The following is a 21,888-nucleotide window of genomic DNA, read 5'->3' as shown; positions in this document are numbered from 1 at the left end:
TAAAACAGACCTATATAAATTCTAGCTGAATTTTAAATAGTTCTTAAAGCAGCTCTTGAATTTTAAGAGTCTATAAAATTACTTTCCTATTAACCTAAGGCCAGAAATTGAGCTGTTTTGTTTTTTTGGAGAAATAACCACTAGGAGTTATGTAAGATGATCTGACCAAGATTTATTAACACTTTAGGGAATAATTCCAAATAGCTATTGTGATAACAGTGGTGATTTGAGCTGAGCAAATGTGGAAGTCTGTGGTGGATTAAAGTGGACCACAAATTCCTTGCCATTCCTCTCATTAAGAGATGGAGTCTATTTCCCCTCTCCTGAACCTGGGTTGGCCTGGAGAGTTGCTTTGACCAGTAGTGTAATGAAGGAGAAGCGCTACTGTGCTAGCTTCAGGCCTAAGCATTCAAAAGGAAGGCAGTTTCTGTTTTGTGCTCTTGGAAGCCAGCTGCCATGCTGTCAAGAAGCTCCAGGACTACTGAATGGTGCGAGAGAACACAGACAGGTCCCAGAGGTTGAGATTCCAGCACCAGCCATACCCTGTGAGCTGGAGAACTGCCCAGCTCAACCCACAGAATTAAGATATCATAAATTTTTGTGTTTTAAGCCGTTCAGCTTTGGGGTGGTTTGCTACACAGCAATAGCCACTGAAGAGGTTCCATGTGGATTTCTTTTCCATTTTTTCGGGAGGCAGTGGATTTTTTTTTTATAACTCTAATGTCATAGAAGCCAGCAAAGAGAGTGTGCCATGAAGAATGGAACAGCCTTAGAGGAACTGAAAAGACTTAAACCTCTTGGTGGATAAAGGGAAGTATTCCAGGAAAGAGAGAAAGGCTGAGGTACACAGTAGGATGGGAATGTCAGGGGGAGATGTTTGTAATTGATGGAGTGAAATTCTCAAAGAGGTGGTAAGGGAGGGGTTTCTAGCAGAAGAAGGGGTTGATTTAGCCTTGGAAGGGAGGAGGTCACCTCTTCCCATGAAAGTGGGACTGACTGGGGAAGAAAATCCAGGAAATCCTGAGGTGGCAGGGAGAAAAACTGAAGAAGCTAACATCAGAGGATGGGATCCCAGTCAAGCAGAGGTAAAGATCGTATGTAGAGGAGGAGGGAAGCCAATGATGCAATAATGACCTGTTTGGAAGAATACCAATAATAAATAAATAATAATAAGTAGGCAGACTAAGTATGAAAAATCTTAAATCACAGGTGGTGATTCACTGCAATTGTTCTAGCAGTTGGAAGAGAAAAATAAACATTTAATAGAGAAAGTAAAAGCTGGCAGATTTGACCTCCAGGGCCCAATGCCTCTCCCATACGTAACTCATCCGAATGAACTGCCTTTTCATTCCTTCTTTAGTGGAACTAATTCTCAGCACAGTGTCCACAACCAGGGGAGAAGGGACACGTTCCTGAAACAAGGGAGATGGCTCTTCTGAGACCTAGAGATTCCCCTCACTCAGGAAGTGGGCAGCGTCTGGGCAAATCGGCGGTTATGAGTCCCATGTTTGGTAGAAGTGGCCACATGGAAGCTCTTCTCTTTTTGATGACCCTGGAAAGTCTATTTCATGTTCTCTCGAAAAAGGAGAAGGGAGCTGAACGTGGAAATCGTTAAATGTTCTCAAGTGTCCTGTCTGCACCCCTGAGGAGGAATCACTCTTTTATTTAAGTGTGTGATTTTAGCAATGATATCACCAGAAGTATTAAACTAAATATGAGATGAGATGAGATAATTTATAGGGTTTAGTAACACATGACACTGGATGTATTGTGCTTCTGTAGCTCATTAGCTGGGTGACTTTGGACAAGTTTATTTGATGATGCTGAGCCTCAGTTTTCTCATCTGTAAAATGGTGGTTATGAAAATAGCTTCCCCAATTATCTCACTGGCTGTTGTGTAAGGATCAAATGAGATAATGAATATATAGAACACTTTGAAAGCACTCTCCAAATATAAGGTATATTGCATAAGTCATTTGTGAAAAATATCTTTGCTTACTGTAGAAACTCATCCCAATCCTGAGACAAGCTAGTAGGAGAATTTTACTCTTCCTTCCCCAAAGCACAAATGACGAAACGATTTTTTAATACTTTCAGGCGATGCCTTGTTGGACTCTGCATGGAAAGGATTTGTGATCTGCTGAGCTTCTGAAACCCTCTTTTCCAGTCACTCTGCTAAAGTACCAGCGAGTCATCCACCTAGATTATAAGCGCAGTGGGGTTGGGGGCAGGATGATTGGCTACATGGGAAGATTCTGTCTGGAATAGGGTTAAGTGGATAACCACTGACATAGGAAAAAAGCCTTTGAGTGGCATGAGAAAGAAATAGTACATTTTCAAACAAATAACTATTATAAGTTTGATAGCTGCACAATGTTCTGGTTTAAATACATAAACTCAGGGACCAGATCATGTGCATTTGAATCTCAGCTCTGTCATTTACCAGCTGTGGGACCTTAGGCAAGTTGTCTAACTTCTTTGGTTTTCCTCCCTGTACAATGAGGAATGTAATGGCACCTCCTTCACGGGGTTATTGTGAGGAGTCAAGGAGTTAATATTTATAAAACACTTGGCACAATGCCGGGCACATGCAAGTGCTACATAACAATTTATTAAATAAGTCATCGGGCAGATGGTATTTAGTACATCAGACTCCACTTAGACCTCTATGTTTGTTTGCTAATTAGATACACTGAATACAAATTTTAAAGAGCCTGTGCGCTTACAGACCTAAATGTAAATATTTTCAGAGACATCCCCTGTATTTGGTGTGAAACCTTTACATGAACACATTACAGAGACTTTCTTAAGACGTCAAACCAGGTTTGAGCACTGTGATTGCACATGTGCTCTCAGATTGGGCAATGTGTTTAACCTCTTCACGCCTCAGCTGCTCTCTCTGTAGTAATGCTATAAAAAATGCTTGCTTCACAAGGGTGTCATGAAGATGAAAATGAGATAATGTTTGTAAAACTCTTAGTGCTTGCCCGGAGAGGCGCCACCTAAATGCAGACTGTAATTATTAACATCATCTGGTATCCTAATGGTGACTGGCTTAAATGCCATTATCTTACTAAATGACTAAAGCCAATCTTAGAAATTACAGTGTTGGGTGGTTGGATAGTTAGGAACATAACATCAGACAGCTTCCTGTGTGAAGGCTGTTGAGAAGGCACCACCGCTTTGCTGTGTTAAAACTCACTAGAAGCGCTACCTGGATTCCCCTGGGGCAGACTCTGAGAGCTTCACCACTTTGCAAATATGGCTCTCTCGGGGTTACCCTCTGTCATTCCTGAGTGGTCCCAAGTCCACAGGAATCTGGAGCAGGAAGATTTGGAGCGTGAGTTTCCTTCCTGAAATTCATTAGCCACAGGGGCTCACAAAGCTTTTTAGAGTGGTTTAAAATTTTGTGGAACCAGTGATATTAATCTTCTCCTGCCTGTTCCAGGTTTACACGAGATAGACAAATAGGTGACAAATGCTTATTGAGTAAATTAATAAAAACTGATAGAGCTGGAAAATCTTTCTATAAAATTCTGCTATCCCTGGGGGGCAGAATATTCCAAAATGGGAGACATATAATCTGTAACAGGCAAGGTGATTTTAGGTGGTACACAGATGAATATTATATATATGTATATATACACAAACACATATATAGACACATACATATACACTTATACACGTGTGTCTGTATAAAAATTAAATACTAGGACATAAAACCTGTGCATTCATGGATATTATTGCTTGGGCAAAGATAAAGTTGGTAATTGAAAAAGATGGTTGGTAGTAACTAAAAAAATATATTTGACTTAAAGGAAAAGATTAGGTAATTAATAGTAATAGAAAATAATAATGGAGTTTTTATAGCAAAAATCATGACTAACGTTAAGGAAACTCCATCTTAGAAGAAAGATGAGAGAGCCTCTGTTGGTTTCAGATTTCTGAGTGCGGGATTTAGATCTCAGGGCAGAATCTAGAGAACAGGGATTTCTCTGGATTGATGGCTGCTGTCTGCAAAGTCCTTTTACATGCTTTTGCTTATTTTCAGATCAGGCATAATTATTTCTGTTTCATAGACAAGGAAACAGACAGTGTCCTTGAAAAGTTGTGCAAGAGCAAGCTGGCAAGTGAATAAAAATCTGCACATGTTATAATACTGTTTAGGGAAAAGAATCATATGCTAAGTGGTTTTTACAGGGTAGAAAACTAGTTACTAAAACTAGCGGTCATTCATTTAACTCCTTGGAAACCGACACTGCTAATGGTGGTCCTGTTCTTCTGGGATCTTTCATGGATCATGTGCTGAGCGCTGTGCTAGAGCTGAGGCCTCAGTGGGCATTACCTGGTCTCTTACTTCAGGGGCTTAAATCTGGTCGTAGATTACTCAGTACTAGCCCAATTGGGCCTCCAGTTATGTTTTGCTTGAATAGTAGAGTGTTACAGTTTTTAAAAAATGTGTTGTTAGTATTTAAGAAGCTGGAGATTTTACATAAATATCTGGTGCCCGGAGTTGCTTAAAACTATGTGAAGATCTGGCAAGACCAGGTCTCGGGTTCCTGCTTAGTTGGCCTTTGGTGGGGACTCTGTGCTCTCTGGGCCAACACAGTCACTTGTTGGACTCACGTTTCTTTCCCTCCTTTACCTTGGAGAACCCAGGTGCAAAGAGCAGTACAGACAAGTCAGCAATTCTTAACAAATCAGTCCTTGCCAGGGAGCAGCAAAATGAGCACAGTGGACATTAACCTAAAGTGTAAAAAACACAAGTTGGGAGAAATCAGCCATATTTTCATGGAACCTAAGGTTAAATATTAAAATAAATGATATATCATGCTGCCTGCAAAATATTTTTACTGCTTTGGCTGTTTCCAGAATTCCTCCACACAATATGCCATTCACACCCCAACTCTGAGAAATAGACTAGGTGGGAATTATTATCCACATTTTATTGATTAGGAAATTGAATGTCTAAAATTGAAAGTTTCCCAGAAACAGAACCTGAGACGGGGATTTGGGTACTGTGATCTCTTGAGCAGGTGCTCTTCAGGAAAATCCTGTGGGGGAAGGAGTGAAGCAGGAGAGGCAGGGAGGGGATGTGGTCTCAGCTCAAGACCACCAGGACCTGCACCGTGGGGGAGGGCTCTGGAGCTTTAACCACCCACAGAATTGTTCCTTCCTGGGGCTGTGGTGCCAGCATTTTGTACCACTTGCCAATCAGTCATTGGCTGTGACCTCCCCCCACCAACTTCCTGAGTGAGGTGGCTCCTCTCTTTAGCCCAGGACAACCTTCCCAGAAATGGGGGCACCTGTGAGCCTTCAGCAGCCAGCACTCAGAGCAGCTGGGGGAGCTTTGGGGACCCCAGTAAACGGGATCTGGGAGGGGGCACCACAACAGCATCTTTGAAAATACTGAACACGCAGAATCACAGTGAGTTCAACTAATAGCGCTGTCTACTCAGGCAGTGCACACACACACATACCATGCACAGTGTGTTTCAGAAAATACACCAGGGTTCCTTCCAAAACCAGAAAGTTCTCAGTCTACATTTTGAGAAATTGAGAGGAAATGGGTCCCACTTTTTAAAAATCCAATTTCACAGCTTATTCTGTGCACACTGTGGAAATGATTGAAAAATGAAGTCTTAGAGTTTATAATACATCAATAGATTAAAATATACATATAGATATACATATACAGAATGTATGCATATGGATATATAGTGTATGTATGGATATAAATATAGCTATAAGATGTGATGGTTAATGTTTGGGAAAAATATCTTGCCACAGAAAATGGAAAAGCTTTGTGTTCAAAGGGTTTAGAAAATAAATTCTCTAATTTATTTGACAGAGCCTAGCCCCTTGGGATTTGTCATAAGAAGGAAGAAAGAATTTCCAAGAAATATCAGGTTGTCCTTCTGGCATATTCATACTTTGTTCTGAAACAATTTGAGTCAGAAGCACATTTCATCAAGTATAGAAGTTGTAGGTTTTGCTAAGTGTGAGCAGAAGAGAAAAAAATGAGATACAGTTATATTTTTAACCTCTAAAATGTTTAGATAAAGATTTAATAGAATTCTCCTTATTAAAGGATGCGAATTATGTGTCCATCCTTCACAACTGATGGGACATTGTCAATATCCACAACTGTGGCAAATCAGGGAGAAAATAAACAGGCAAAAGTCCGAGGTAAAATATATTTTATTTTTTTTTCTTCTCTGATTTTTTTTCCGTAACACCTTCAAGGTGCCATCCCAAAGCTATTATCGTAGCTGAATATTTTGCATAATGGAAAGCACAGGCACCTCAGATCTCCTTTTGCATGACAAATGCTTAATTAGAAAAATAATGGGATGGAAATGAAATTGGTATTTACTATGACTGGAACAGAGAATTGTCCTGGAGAAGAAAATTCAGTTTTAATTTACCAAAGGCAAAAAAGAAAAACAGATTAAAAAAATAAGCAAGCAAGCAAGAAAAGAATCTTACATGATGGAAATAAATCAGAGACTAAAGGGTATGGCTTGTGCCTATAATTGGGATGGAATTCCTCTCTCTCGCACTCTCTCTCTCTCTCTCTGTCACAACCACCCCCCCCACACACACATACACATTACATCATAAAGGCCAACACAGTTTTTTAAGATGTGATATTTAATTGCTTGTGAAAAAAAGAATCAAGCCCTCTAAATGTTACATTTCCATCAGATTAGATAAAATATATACCAAATTAGTGTATCGTCCAATTCTGCACTGCATTAGCAACCTAATTATAACTGTGAAATAATTCAGTGTAAAACCATATGCTAAAATATGGTAATTGCTATTTTATGGTTTTTGAAGAACTAGTTGTATTTTCCTATGTCTCTTTGAGTTGTTGTTGCTGATTTGTTGCCTTCGGCTAGTGAGTCAGAGGCCATAAGATTCTACTTTACCACAGAATAGGAGAATTACGTTAATTCCTCCCTTTGCATTTATTTGCAGATTTTCATTGTTTAACAGCAATACATCTCGTCATACAAAAGAGGATAGGGTCCCACACAAGCTGGGTGCCTGAATCCTTTGTCCATCTCAGGCTTGATCTTGTGAAGCTATCTAAAAATGTGCATGGGATGTACATAGGTTCTCAAAATTCTTTTTTGGGGAACATGTACAAAAAGTAGAAAGCCTTGAGTTATTTGTTTGAATGATGGGCCAGAGAATATTATGTGCATTTCCCTCAATTGCAGCTGATGTCATCAAGTTCACGCTACCGTTGTTTGTTCTGATTTTGTGTTTTTAAATTACGATGTACTTCTTTAGAGCAGTTTAGATTCATTAAAAAATTGAAAGGGAAGTTCAGAGATTTCCCATGTAGCTCCTACCCCACACAAGCGTAGCCTCCCCCATTATCAACATCACTCACCAGATGGTACAGTTTTTAATAAGGATGAAGCTACATGGATACATCACAATTACCCTGAGTCCACAGTTTACATTACAGTTCACTCTATGGGTTGGACAAATGTATAATGACATATATGCACCATGATGATATCCTACAGAATATTTTTACTGCCCTAAAAACCCTCTGTGTTCTGCCTATTCACTCCCTGACTCCACAACCACTGATTTTTTCTTTTTTTACTGTCTCCACAGTTTTGCCTTTTCTGAATGTTAGGTAGCTGAAGTCATACAGTAATTAGCCGTTTCAGATTGGCTTCTTTTACTTAGTAATATGCGTTTGAGTTTCCTCCATGTCTTTTCATGCCTTGGTAACTCCTTTCTTTTTAACACTGAATACTATTCTGTTGTCTGGATGTACTACAGTGTATTTATCCATTCACCAACTGGAGGGCATCTTGGTTGCTTCCAAGTTTTGGCATTTATGATTTAAGTTGCTATAAACATCCATGTACAGGTTGTTTTCTTTTTCAATAATTTACTCCTTCTAGGACAAGGACAAATTAAGACTGTCAGATGGGAGAAGCTATTCCAATTTTTAGCTATGAATTGTGTTGCCTTCAAAATGCTGCACAGTAGGTCCTCAACTCATTGGAATGTCTCAGCCATCTGTGTGTGTGTGCGCGCACACACGCACGCACACCCAGTTCAACTTGTCACCATTCCACCAGACTTGGCCCAACTTTTAATTGGGAAAAATGTGAAGAGAGGGCTCATCCCTACCTCTATATCTAAGTAAATAGGAATTTGCACTGAGTTCCACTTCTTTCTCTTCTAGCTAAGGGGTCTGAGGTACACACTGTTTGACATCTTTTTTTCCAGAGTCAAATCCAAGACAGAGGAAATGATACTATATATTAATCAAGGAGCATCTGCACTGTGATAACCGGATCATTCACACTTCATGCTTAATCAGAACATCCATCCAGCTTTTGTATCACCTTTGAATAAAGACAGCAACAAGACTGCAGTGGTCAGGACCATGAGTTTTATTAAACAGGAAATTGGAAACTGTTCCAGTTCATTCATTCCTCCATTCAACATTCCTTTGCTAGGTGCCCATCCCGGTACTAGGCTCTGGGAGTTGAAAACAAGATGAGATGCAGTGTAGGGTGGGGGAGGGTAAGGTAACTGCAGACAGATTTGAAGATACAAGGTCACAAGCAGCCCTAGAGCCTGAGCTATAGGTGCGATGTCGGAAGTAGGCATCCAGCAGAAGGAGCTTTGTGGGAAAAGCAGTGGGAGGTCCCTTCTTTTCCATCCCTATTGTCAATGCCCAAATTCAGGGCAACATCACTTCTTACCAGGACTACTGACTGTGAGGGGCTTTTAACTGATCTCGGCCACCAGCTCTAGCTCCTTAAATCCACCCTCCTCACTATTACCAGAAGTCTTCCCCAAATGCAAATCAGACCATTTCCCAGCCTTACTTACAACCCTTAAGCATCTTGCCCTCACCTTGAAGACCAAGGCCAAGCTCATCAGCAAGGGCCTCCATAAGCTGGCCATCCTGCCTCTGTCCACGCTTCACCCCACACTCATGTTCTGGCAAAGCAACCACTTGTGTGCCTGTCACACTAGAGCACTTGGGATTCCCTCCTTCCACTCAGCCTGTGCTTAAGATCCTGGATTTTACTGTCACACAGCTCTGGGTCTGACTGTGGGCTCTGCTGCTTCCTAGCTCTGTGACCAGGTGTGAGAAATTTTGACCCATGAGCCTCAGTTTGTAAAGTGGGGATGATAATGGAATCTGCTTCATAGGACACTGTTGTGGGAATTAAATTAAATAATGAATGTATATCACATGTCAAGTTCCTAGTCCATAGTAAGCGTTCAACATACTTTACATTATTCCTACTATCTTTTTTTTAACTTTTAAGACAGTTAGGCTTAACCTTCTCCAGGAACTTTTTCCTGTTCTACCTCCAGTTTCACAGGCTGTATTAGACACTTCTCTTACGGGGTCCTCATTACCCTGGGTGTAGCTCCTATTGCAGTGTACTATAATTATTGTCCTGCACCCAAATTATTGTTTCAGGCTGTGAACCTCATAAGGGCAGGGACTGTCACTTCACAGTCATTCCCAGACCCACAGTGTTTGACATCGTGCCTAGTACCAAGTGGTGCTCTGTTTGTATTTGGCCATCAAGAAGTCCTAAGAAGACAACTGAGGCAAGAAGAAGCAAGTATGTGCTTTGCCAGGTAGAGCAATGCCTCTGTAGCCACAGCTGGGAATCCAGGCCAGGAGATGGAGCCACAAACGGTCAGGCACCCCGGTATGCATCCCGGAGGTGAGATGGCAGAATCCATCAAAAACGTCTGGGTAACGGGCTCAGGACCCGGGGGCAGGACGGTGGGCCCAAGGCTTCCTGACACACATCCCTTTCTGCTCCTGTGGAGGGCGGTTGCTTGAATTCATCCTGGCTAGAGTTAGGAAGAGGGGCAGGAAGCAGGGCAATTTCTCACAACAGACACGGAAAAAAAGATATCCTGGAAAATCAGCAAAGCTTTCTCTACTTGATGACCATTTTCTTTATTTCTTTCTTTTCTTTTTTTTTTTAATAAGATTTTAGCTATAGTTTTTTTTTTTTTTTTTAATATTTATTTATTTGGCTGTGCTGGGTCTTAGTTGCGGCACGCGGGATCTTCATTGCGGCATGAGAGCTCTTTTAGTTGTTTCATGCGGGGTCTAGTTCCCTGACCAGGGATCGAACCCGGGCCTCCTGCATTGGAGGCTTGGAGTCTTAACCACTAGACCACCAGGGAAGTCCCCATTTTCTTTTTATTATTAGAAATATTGTGGAAAGAAAGAAGGTCTTCTTTTTAGGGAAGTTCCATGTTGGTTTCCCACAGAGAAGGAGCCATTTTGGTGATGTGTCCTGCATTATGGTTTTGTGGTTCCAGATTTTGACTCGAAAGGAAAAGAGTTCTGAGGTGGTCATAGACCTTTGCAAGTGCTCTGGTTTAGCCCTAACCACACAGAATAAGGCAGCCAGTTGAGAAAAGGAATGTGGTCTCAGCAGAGACAAGCCTGCCTTCCACTTAGGGGTCACGATATATATGTGCATCTTTTCTGGGCAGGCTCGATTTGGCCGTCTTTTTCTATGTGACCAACAGAAAACAGACAGAAAAGCAGGAAGTTCTGAGAGCTGCTTCATGATTATTGTTACTAAGGAAACCAATTCTTTAGTATTCATGTGTTCGGCAGATGGTTGCTCTGAATCTCTGAGGCTGAGGCGATATCACAGAATAGCATGAGGGAGAAGAAGGGATGAAAACAGCCAATCAATATGGAAGCTCTTTAAGACTATGTTGCTAATTTAGCCATCATTCGTGATTATTAATGGCTTTAAAAATGAGATCACTGCTAGCATCAAGTGATTTATAGAGTGATCAGGAGTACGTTTTCCTGCTGCATTTGTATAATCATATTCCCATAGTATCCACGCACTGGAAAAGCCTCTCTGGAGGGGACAAAGATCCTTGAAATCTGGTTCCATTTTGAGAAAATCATCTTTGTGTGAAAAGGGCATCTGAAATTTATCTCCATCTCTTGTCCCTATTCCAAAACGCCTTTCCCTTAGTATCTGAAGTTGGAGGTGGCAAGTGTATCGTTAATGACCACAAAGGCAACGTGTTCTCTAGCAGAGGATGAGAGCATTCACCAGAGCTGAGCATCAGTCCCCAAATCCAAGAGAAGTCAACCCCACAGAAGTCACAGCCCCAAAAGGACACTCGTAATCCTGCGGATGGGCCTGTGGGTGGCAAAGCCCTTCAGAATATTAAAGAGCCAATTCAGGGAATATGGAACCCCATATTGCTGATCAGATAGAGTGAAAGAGAAGAGCTAGAAGAACTAGGGAGAGACAATCCACTTCAAATCCCTACTTGCTCCAATCATCAGAATGATGATCAGTGAATTTTGCAGCTGAGACTGTGGCCAACTAGTAATTCTCATGATGCGAATCCAAGCAAGGGGATCGCTAAGAACTCTTTCTCTCATAGAGAAACAGTATAAACGGAAACATTTAAGTTCAAAACAGAGTGTCCCGCCCCTTCTATTTCACCTGCACAGCCGAGGGGAAAACACTGGGGATTCTAGGGGCGTCTCTTGGTTTGGGGATACAAGTATCCATTGAACTAGATCATCGTTAACCTCCCAGTGCAAGATTATGTCACTGGCATCCTTTCCACATGTTCAATCACCATTAATTGAGCACCAGATCATTGCATTCAAAGCCCTCTGCTGGATGCGGTCAGAGATGTAAAAAGGAGTATGATGCAGCCTCATAACTCAAAGAACCCACAATCTAGCTGATGGTAATCAGAGTGAAAAACATCAACCTGAGCGGATCACAATCCTCCTTAAGGATTTTAAAACTTTGTTATGTGTTGCGAGTTTCCCAGGCCCTGTGCAACTGCCCCCCTTCATCTCTCTGGGCTCCTCATCCCCTGTACTCCCACACCGGCTTCCTCAGTTCCCCGGCTCCTATCTCTTCCTCTCAAAGTTCAGAGCCCAATTCAAAAGTCACTCCTTCAAGGAAGTTTTCCTGATTCCCCAGGTCAGGCCCCCTGCCATATCTTCTCGTGTACCTTCTTTTTTTCCTTTCCTGCAGTAATTGCAGTTTGATTATGTATTTATGTGGCTGCTTGATACTGTCTGTGCTTCTCTGTGTTAGACTCCAAGTTTAAGGGAAGCAGAGGCTGAGGCAGTGTGGGCTCATCACAGAGCCTGGTATAGAGCTGGCTCTTGACAAATGTTTCTTAAATAAATAAGTTATTTAAATTTATGAACAAATGTGCACAATGAAGTAAGTTTGAAGATAAGAGAAACAAGATCCTGAGGCAGAGGGCCATTAAACGGTGTGGCTGGGGGCTGGTTGTTTCTCCCCCAAATATTTGCTCTGTACACAGTGCCCTGCACATAGGATGCTTGTAGGATGAATGAAATGAATGAGTGAATGAATTATGAGCTGGAAAAAGCCATCTCTCATTTTCTCTTCTTTGTTTGTTTGCTTACATGATTAGATTTTACATAAATAGCAATGTTCAAAAACACATTTTTGTGTGTGCCACAAACATGTGGAAAGATAGTTAAAAAATAAATAACCCAGGATCCGGCTGAGTGACCCCTTTTGGCCATTCCTGTAGTAAAACAGAGGTTTATGGGCCAGAGTCTACTTTTGATGGAAATGGCAAAAAGGAGTCACTCAGCCAGATCGTGGGTTATGGACAACTTCAATGTTCTAAGGAAGAACTCCTGGCTGCTTTGGCTGTGAATGCTGACTTGAGAGGCTTCTGTTTCATATGTGCTTAGACCTGGAGCTACAGTTCATTTATTCATTGGTTAGTTGACTCCTTCATTGATTCACTCAACACACGTTTCTTGAGTATCCACCATATGCTAGTTTCTGAAGTATAGGTATCTACCTTTTACCAGGAAAAAAGATAGTTAAAGCCTCTCATGGTTTACTTGGGAAACTAGAGCTGTACAAAGATGATTCCACCCTAGCATGAGAGTTGAGAAACAGATGCCTTTAGCACTCAGTACTTCCTCATCTGTAGCATTGATCAGACTCGTTTTTGCACTTTTAGTGGCTATGAGCTCCACAAAGGCAAGCCTCCTTTTATCTTATCCATCTTTGTACCTTCAGCAACTGGCACTATCCCTGGTACATAGTGGACCTTAGTAAATATTTAACTATTGACTAAGTGTAGCTAATGTTTATCATAGGAGCCAAGCCCTAAGTTCTGCATGTTAGAATGCAGTGCCTCATTTAATCCTCATAACACCACTAGGATGTAGTTGCTATTATTATTTCCATTTTACACATGAGGAAACTGAGATGTGGAGAAGCTGAGGAGCTTGACTAGGACACACAGCAACGAAGTGACAGAGCCAGCCTTCAACCTTGGTCTGTCTGACATATACCCACCATGGGCTCCTGCTTTTCTATTAGGTTGGACCATATGAAATTGCTGATATTTGGTCCTTTTGACCTACAGAAATAGCAAATATATAAGTAGATAAGTAGTATAAGTACTTATAACCTAATATAAGTAAGTGAAATAAAATAAAGGAAAGGTTATATATAAGGCACTGGGGAAGCAAAGCAGGGGAGGGGTCAGGGGTGGCTTCCTGGGGCCAGCCTTGCAGGATGGCCAGGGATGAATCGGCGTTTTAGGTGGAAGGAGGGGCACAGCATGGGTACTGACCCACCCCCTCACTCAACCCATCTTCCTTATGGGCTCACCATGTGCCAGGGCTCATGCAAAGAGGAAGCAGAGCTTGGAATCGTGCAGGGAGGACAATTATAATAAAATGGGCGTATTTATTATGCTCTAGTAAAATGCCCTGAGAATACACAACAAAGGCCCAGATGTGAGAGAGACCAAGAACAGGAGGATAGTGGTTGAGACCCATGGGAGCAAAGCATACCAGGCTGGGGAGCAAGATGAGGGCAAGTGGGTGCCATTAGGAAGGGCCCTGATGCCTGGCATGAACTGGACGCAGAACGCAGGAGAAACCAGTGGAGGGTGTGCGCCAGAAGAGGGCTCCAGAAGATTCCCTTGGCTACAGCATGGTGGAGGGTTTGGAGGGGGATAAATGGGAGGAAGGAGGAGCACTTAAAGCTCTTTGGGTGGAAATATTGAGAGCCTGAGGCTCACAGAGGAAGCAGAAATACAGATGGTCAAGTCCAGTGAAGTTTAGAGCTGAGTAAACCCTGAGAATTACCAATTACTCTAGGTATTCTGTGAGACACAGGTGTTCTGATTCAATTGGTTTAAATCCCTAGAAAGGCTCCACCATCTTTCTACACAAAGGATTCTGTGTGCCAGAGGGCTTTTTTTTTTTTTTTTGAGTATTTTGCATTTTTTTTTAAAGGAATTCCTTTATTTTTATTTTCTTTCTTTATTTATTTATTTTTGGCTGTGTTGGGTCTTCGTTTCTGTGCAAGGGCTTTCTCTAGTTGCGGCAAGCGGGGGCCACTCTTCATCACGGTGCGCGGGCCTCTCACTGTCGCGGCCTCTCTTGTTGCGGAGCACAGGCTCCAGGTGCGCAGGCTCAGTAGTTGTGGCTCACAGGCCTAGTTGCTCCGCAGCATGTGGGATCTTCCCAGACCAGGGCTCGAACCCGTGTCCCCTGCGTTAGCAGGCAGATTCTCAACCACTGCGCCACCAGGGAAGCCCCAGAGGGCTCTTTGTGCTAGGTTCTCTCCTTAAAATCCCTCTTTGGGTATGTTTAAATTCAGTTGGGATTCTTGGCAGTTAGGGGTTGCTTGTTTTAGCATTTATGTTCATGGAGGAAGAGGGTTTTTTTTTTTAATTTATTTTATTTATTTTTGGCTGTGTTGGGTCTTCGTTGCTGCTTGTGGGCTTTCTCTAGTTGGGGTGAGCGGCAGCTACTCTTCGTTGCAGTGCGTGGGCTTCTCACTGTGGTGGCTTCTCTTGTTGTGGAGCACGGGCTCTAGGTGTGTGGGCTCAGTAGTTGTGGCACGCGGGCTCTAGAGAGCAGGCTCAGTAGTTGTGGTGCACGGGCTTAGTTGCTCCGTGGCATGTGGGATCTTCCCGGACCAGGGCTCGAGCCCGTGTCCCCTGAATTGGCAGGCGGATTCTTAACCACTGCACAACCAGGGAAGTCCCTGAGGAAGAGATTTTAATCAAAGATTATGGAACTTCATCTCTTCTGAATCTAGATCTTTTTCTCACTCCCACATGCCTCCTTGAATAGTGTCAGGAATCTCTGCTCTGGCTCTTAATGTTTGCAGTATGATTTTTGAATAGACTGCCTCATGTTTCCTCTGTTCTATCTCCTGAGACAGACATGGGTCACTTTTGCTCCCCCACTGGCACTCAAAACAGATGTCACATCTCGGGCACCAGGAAATATCATGAAGCCCATTCAGAGTACTGACATAGCTCTGTAACTCTTCCTGACACGTCAAATGCAGTAAAAGCTATTAATAATTATAGAAGATATGCAGATTTGGATTTTTAAAATCAACCACAAAAAATGTTTTTACATAGAACAGACTAAATCCTAGCTATATCTAAAAAAATGTTAATGTTATAATGTATTTAGTGAAGCTCAAGCAACCAAAGGTTGTCACAGAACAGAAAAATGGGACATTAAAAAAATTAAGACAATTCAGCAAAAGGCCATATTCTGGTTAAGTGCAGGATCATGAATTCAAATACGATTTTTGAGATTCTCTGATCAAAAACAGGGCTGACCATCAGGCTTTCCCTTGCTATAATTAAGGCTGTCTGTTAGCCTGGCCACTCTGTATGGTCACAGCCAAACCTTTTGGATAGAGGTGGCCAGATGTAACAACCTCATCTATTGCCCTGGGCGGCTGAGCAGAAAGGAAGCTGTAGAGTTGCTAATTGGTAAATTTCATTCCAGCCTTAGCATTCTGTTGCTGTTGTAATTCCCACAATCGCAGCCAACAAAATTCCCCCTAAAACAATGAAGCATCTTTACTTCCTGCAGGTGAATCCAAAAGGAGCCCTTGTGGGAAATAGTCACCTCTGATGTCCCATTTACCGCAGAGGGCAACAGCGCTGGGAATCCTCTAAGGAAGCAACAATGGAGATTTATGTTGCCATCTGTCTCTGGTAGATTTAAATGTTTATGTCTCCATAGCCATAGGGTTTGGGCAGCAATATTGTTGATACCCAAGAAGAAAAGATGTGATTAAAATTAAGAGACTAAGAGAGGGAAGTTGATCTGATCCAATATGATATTTTGTCATCATAGCTTACTGCTTCTCTTTCTCTCTTTCTGCTCCACTGTTGACTTTTTTTCCCACTCATCTAGACAAAATCAATGATCTCGGTGATTTACCTTAGCTGAGTCTCTATCAAAACTTCCTAGAGTCCAAACAACACCTGTTAACTGTGGGAAAGAGAAAGTGAGCCAGGTGGTGTGGAATGAGCCCCCCCTGGAACAATAAAACCTCAGCGTTCAAAACAACTTAAGGGAAGGAGCTGGGCAAGATGGCGGAAGAGTAAGACGCGGAGATCACCTTCCTTCCGACAGATACATTAGAAATATATCTACATGTGGAACTGCTCCTACAGAACACCCACTGAACGCTGGCAGAAGACCTCCGACCTCCCAAAAGGCAAGAAAATCCCCCCGTACTTGGGTAGGGCAAAAGAAAAAAGAAATAACAGAGACAAAAGAATAGGGACGGGACCTGCACCAGTGGGAGGGAGCTGTGAAGGAGCAAAGGTTTCCACACACTAGGAAGCCCCTTTGTGGGTGGAGACTGCGGGTGGCGGAGGGGGGGTAGGCTTCAGAGCCACGGAGGAGAGCGCAGCCACAGGGGTGCGGAGGGCAAAGCGGAGAGATTCCCGCACGGAGGATAGGCGCCGACCAGCACTCACCAGCCCGAGAGGCTTGTCTGCTCAGCCGCCGGGGCGGGCGGGGCTGGGAGCTGAGGCTCGGGCTTCGGTGCTAGCCGGGAGGGAGTCCGGGAAAAAGTCTGCAGCTGCCAAAGAGGCAAGAGACTTTTTCTTGCCTCTTTGTTTCGTGGTGCACAAGGAGAGGGGATTCAGAGCGCCGCCTAAACGAGCTCCAGAGATGGGGGCGAGCCGCGGCTATCAGTGCGGATCCCACAGCAACAGGGGCGCAGAGGGAAAAGCGGAGAGATTCCCGCACAGAGGCTCGGCGCCGAGCAGCACTCACCAGCCTGAGAGGCTTGTCTGCTCCCCCGCTGGTGCGGGCGGGGCTGGGAGCTGAGGCTCGGGCTTCGGTCGCAGGGAGAGGACTGGGGTTGGCAGCGTGAACACAGCCTGAAGGGGTTAGCGCACCACAGCTGGCTGGGAGGGAGACCGGGAAAAAGTCTGCAGCTGCCGAAGAGGCAAGAGACTTTTTCTTGCCTCTTTGTTTCGCGGCGCACAAGGAGAGGGGATTCAGAGCGCCGCCTAAACGAGCTCCAGAGATGGGTGCGAGCCCTGGCTATCAGCGCGGACCCCAGAGACGGGCAAGAGACGCTAAGGCTGCTGCTGCCGCCACCAAGAAGCCTGTGTGCGAGCACAGGTCACTTTCCACACTGCCCCTCCTGGGAGCCGGTGCAGCCCGCCACGGCCAGGCTCCCGTGATCCGGGGACGAACGCACGACGCGCCTCGGGCTGCTGCAACGTCACGACGCCTCTGACGCCGCAGGCTCGCCCCGCCTCCTCCGTACCGCTCCCTCCCCCCGGCCTGAGTGAGCCAGAGCCCCCAAAGCAGCTGCTCCTTTAACCCCGTTCTGTCTGGGTGGGGAACAGACGCCCTCAGGCGACCTACATGCAGAGGCGGGTCCAAATCCAAAGCTGAACCCTGGGAGCTGTGCGAACAAAGAGGAGAAAGTGAAATTTCTCCCAGCAGCCTCAGAAGCAGCGGATTAAAGCTCCACAAACAACTTGATGTGCCTGCATCTTTTGAATACCTGAATAGACAACGAATCATCCCAAATTCAGGAGGTGGACTTTGGGAGCAGGATATTATTAATTTTTCCCCTTTTCCTTTTTTTGTGAGTGTATATGTGTATGCTTCTGGGTGAGATTTTGTCTGTATAACTTTGCTTTCACCATTAGTCCTAGGGTTAGGTCTGTCCGTTTTTTTTTGTTTTTTTTTTACTTAAAAATTTTTTTTTTCCAATAGATGTTTTCTTAATAATTTTTTCCTTATTTTCTATTTTTAGAAATTAAAAAGCATTTTAAATAAGTTTTTTCATATTTTTTATTTTAAAAAATTAAAATTTTTTTTCTTAATTTTTTCTTAATAATTTTTTTCTTATTTTTTCTTATAAAAAATTAATAAATATATTTTTAAAAATTAAAAAAAATTTTTGTTTTCTTAATAAATTTTTTCTTAATAATTTTTTCTTATTCTTTATTATAATAGCTTTATTTTATTTTATCCTCTTTCTTTCTTTCTTTCTATTTTTTTCTCCCTTTTATTCTGAGCTGTGTGGATGAAAGGCTCTTGGTGCTCCAGCCAGGCATCAGGGCTGTGCCTCTGAGGTGGGAGAGCCAATTTCAGGACACTGGTCCACAAGAGACCTCCCAGCTCCACATAATACCAAACGGCAAAAATCTCTCAGAGATCTCCATCTCAACATCAAGACCCAGCTTCACTCAACGACCAGCAAGCTACAGTGTTGGACACCCTATGCCAAACAACTAGCAAGACAGGAACACAGCCCCATCCATTAGCAGAGAGGCTGCCTAAAATCATAATAAGGCCACAGACACCCCAAAACACACCACCAGACGTGGACGTGCCCACCAGAAAGACAAGATCCAACCTCATCCACTAGAACACAGACACTAGTCCCCTCCACCAGGAAGCCTACACAACCCACTGAATGAACCTTAGCCACTAGGGACAGATACCAAAAACAATGGGAACTACGAACATGCAGCCTGTGAAAAGGAGACCCCAAACACAGTAAGATAAGCAAAATGAGAAGACAAAAACCACACAGCAGGTGAAGGAGCAGGGTCAAAACACAGCAGACCTAACAAATGAAGAGGAAATAGGCAGTCTACCTGAAAAAGAATTCAGAATAATGATAGTAAAGATGATCCAAAATCTTGGAAATAGAATAGACAAAATGCAAGAAACATTTAACAAGGACATAGAAGAACTAAAGAGGGACCAAGCAACGATGAAAAACACAATAAATGAAATTAAAAATACTCTAGACGGGATCAATAGCAGAATAACTGAGGCAGAAGAATGGATAAGTGACCTGGAAGATAAAATAGTGGAAATAACTACTGCAGAGCAGAATAAAGAAAAAAGAATGAAAAGAACTGAGGACAGTCTCAGAGACCTCTGGGACAACATTAAACGCACCAACATTCGAATTATAGGGGTCCCAGAAGAAGAAGAGAAAAAGAAAGGGACTGAGAAAATATTTGAAGAGATTATAGTTGAAAACTTCCCTAATATGGGAAAGGAAATAGTTAATCAAGTCCTGGAAGCACAGAGAGTCCCATACAAGATAAATCCAAGGAGAAACACGCCAAGACACATATTAATCAAACTATCAAAAATTAAATATAAAGAAAACATATTAAAAGCAGCAAGGGGAAAACAACAAATAACACACAAGGGAATCCCCATAAGGTTAACATCTGATCTTTCAGCAGAAACTCTGCAAGCCAGAAGGGAGTGGCAGGATATACTTAAAGTGATGAAGGAGAAGAACCTACAACCAAGGTTACTCTACCCAGCAAGGATCTCATTCAGATTTGATGGAGAAATTAAAACCTTTACAGACAAGCAAAAGCTGAGAGAGTTCAGCACCACCAAACCAGCTTTACAACAAATGCTAAAGGAACTTCTCTAGGCAAGAAACACAAGAGAAGGAAAACACCTACATAGAAAATATGAACAGACCAATCACAAGCACTGAAATTGAAACTGTGATTAAAAATCTTCCAACAAACAAAAGCCCAGGACCAGATGGCTTCACAGGCGAATTCTATCAAACATTTAGAGAAGAGCTAACACCTATCCTTCTCAAACTCTTCCAAAATATTGCAGAGGGAGGAACACTCCCCAACTCATTCTACGAGGCCACCATCACCCTGATACCAAAACCAGACAAAGATGTCACAAAGAAAGAAAACTACAGGTCAATATCACTGATGAACATAGATGCAAAAATCCTCAACAAAATACTAGCAAACAGAATCCAACAGCACATTAAAAGGATCATACACCATGATCAAGTGGGGTTTATCCCAGGAATGCAAGGATTCTTCAATATATGCAAATCAATCAATATGATACACCATATTAACAAATTGAAGGAGAAAAACCATATGATCATCTCAATAGATGCAGAGAAAGCTTTCGACAAAATTCAACACCCATTTATGATAAAAGCCCTGCAGAAAGTAGGCATAGAGGGAACTTTCCTCAACATAATAAAGGCCATATATGACAAACCCACAGCCAACATTGTCCTCAATGGTGAAAAACTGAAACCATTTCCACTAAGATCAGGAACAAGACAAGGTTGCCCACTCTCACCACTATTATTCAACATAGTTTTGGAAGTGTTAGCCACAGCAATCAGAGAAGACAAAGAAATAAAAGGAATCCAAATCGGAAAAGAAGAAGTAAAGCTGTCACTATTTGCAGATGACATGATACTATACATAGAGAATCCTAAAGATGCTACCAGAAAATTCCTAGAGCTAATCAATGAATTTGGTAAAGTAGCAGGATACAAAATTAATGCACAGAAATCTCTTGCATTCCTATATACTAATGATGAAAAATCTGAAAGTGAAATTAAGAAAACACTCCCATTTACCATTGCAACAAAAAGAATAAAATATCTAGGAATAAACCTACCTAAGGAGAAAAAAGACTTGTATGCAGAAAATTATAGGACACTGATGAAAGAAATTAAAGATGATACAAATAGATGGAGAGATATACCATGTTCTTGGATTGGAAGAATCAACAATGTGAAAATGACTCTACTACCCAAAGCAATCTACAGATTCAATGCAATCCCTATCAAACTACCACTGGCATTTTTCACAGAACTAGAACAAAAAATTTCACAATTTGTATGGAGACACAAAAGACCCCGAATAGCCAAAGCAATCTTGAGAACGAAAAATGGAGCTGGAGGAATCAGGCTCCCTGACTTCAGACTATATTACAAACCTACAGTAATCAAGACAGTTTGGTACTGGCAGAAAAACAGAAACATAGATCAATGGAACAAGATAGAAAGCCCAGAGATAAACCCACGCACATATGGTCACCTTATCTTAGATAAAGGAGGCAAGCATATACAGTGGAGAAAAGAGCCTCTTCAATAAGTGGTGCTGGGAAAATTGGACAGGTACATGTAAAAGTATGAAATTAGAACACTCCCTGACACCATACACAAAAATAAACTCAAAATGGATTAAAGACCTAAGTGTAAGGCCAGACACTATCAAACTCTTAGAGGAAAACATAGGCAGAACACTCTATGACATAAATCACAGCAAGATCCTTTTTGACCCGGCTCCTAGAGAAATGGAAATAAAAACACAAATAAACAAATGGGACCTAATGAAACTTAAAAGCTTTTGCACAGCAAAGGAAACCATAAACAAGACCAAAAGACAACCCTCAGAATGGGAGAAAATATTTGCAAATGAAGCAACTGACAAAGGATTGATCTCCAAGATTTACAAGCAGCTCATGCAGCTCAATAACAAAAAAACAAACAACCCAATCCAAAAATGGGCAGAAGACCTAAATAGACATTTCTCCAAAGAAGATACACAGATGGCCAACAGACACATGAAAGAATGCTCAACATCATTAATCATTAGAGAAATGCAAATCAAAACTACAATGAGGTATCATCTCACACCAGTCAGAATGGCCATCATCAAAAAATCTGGAAACAATAAATGCTGGAGAGGGTG

The 21,888-nt window shown here is 42.3% G+C and overlaps 1 protein-coding gene and 1 non-coding gene across 16 annotated transcripts in view; one reads left to right on the top strand and one right to left on the bottom strand.

Annotated features, from left to right (window-relative positions):
• Nucleotides 1-21,888, top strand: part of MTERF1 (mitochondrial transcription termination factor 1) — a 589,841-nt gene that overhangs the window by 490,792 nt on the left and 77,161 nt on the right. The window contains exon 12 of one of the 15 annotated variants that reach the window (XR_009505044.1): nucleotides 16,265-16,565. The exons of 13 other annotated variants lie outside the window; for them this stretch is intronic. The gene's annotated coding sequence lies outside the window, so the exon portion shown is untranslated. Of the gene's footprint in view, nucleotides 1-3,221; nucleotides 3,341-16,264; nucleotides 16,566-21,888 lie in introns of those variants that run through there. One more of the 15 variants, XR_009505042.1, reaches the window with a different exon arrangement.
• Nucleotides 10,137-10,209, bottom strand: TRNAW-CCA (transfer RNA tryptophan (anticodon CCA)). The gene has a single exon. It is a non-coding gene; the product is annotated as a tRNA-Trp (tRNA).

The sequence above is a fragment of the Balaenoptera ricei genome, chromosome 9, assembly GCF_028023285.1.
Source record: "Balaenoptera ricei isolate mBalRic1 chromosome 9, mBalRic1.hap2, whole genome shotgun sequence".
NCBI lineage: Eukaryota > Metazoa > Chordata > Mammalia > Artiodactyla > Balaenopteridae > Balaenoptera > Balaenoptera ricei.
Note: the sequence above shows the minus strand (reverse complement) of the source record. Positions and strands in the feature narration are given on the sequence as shown.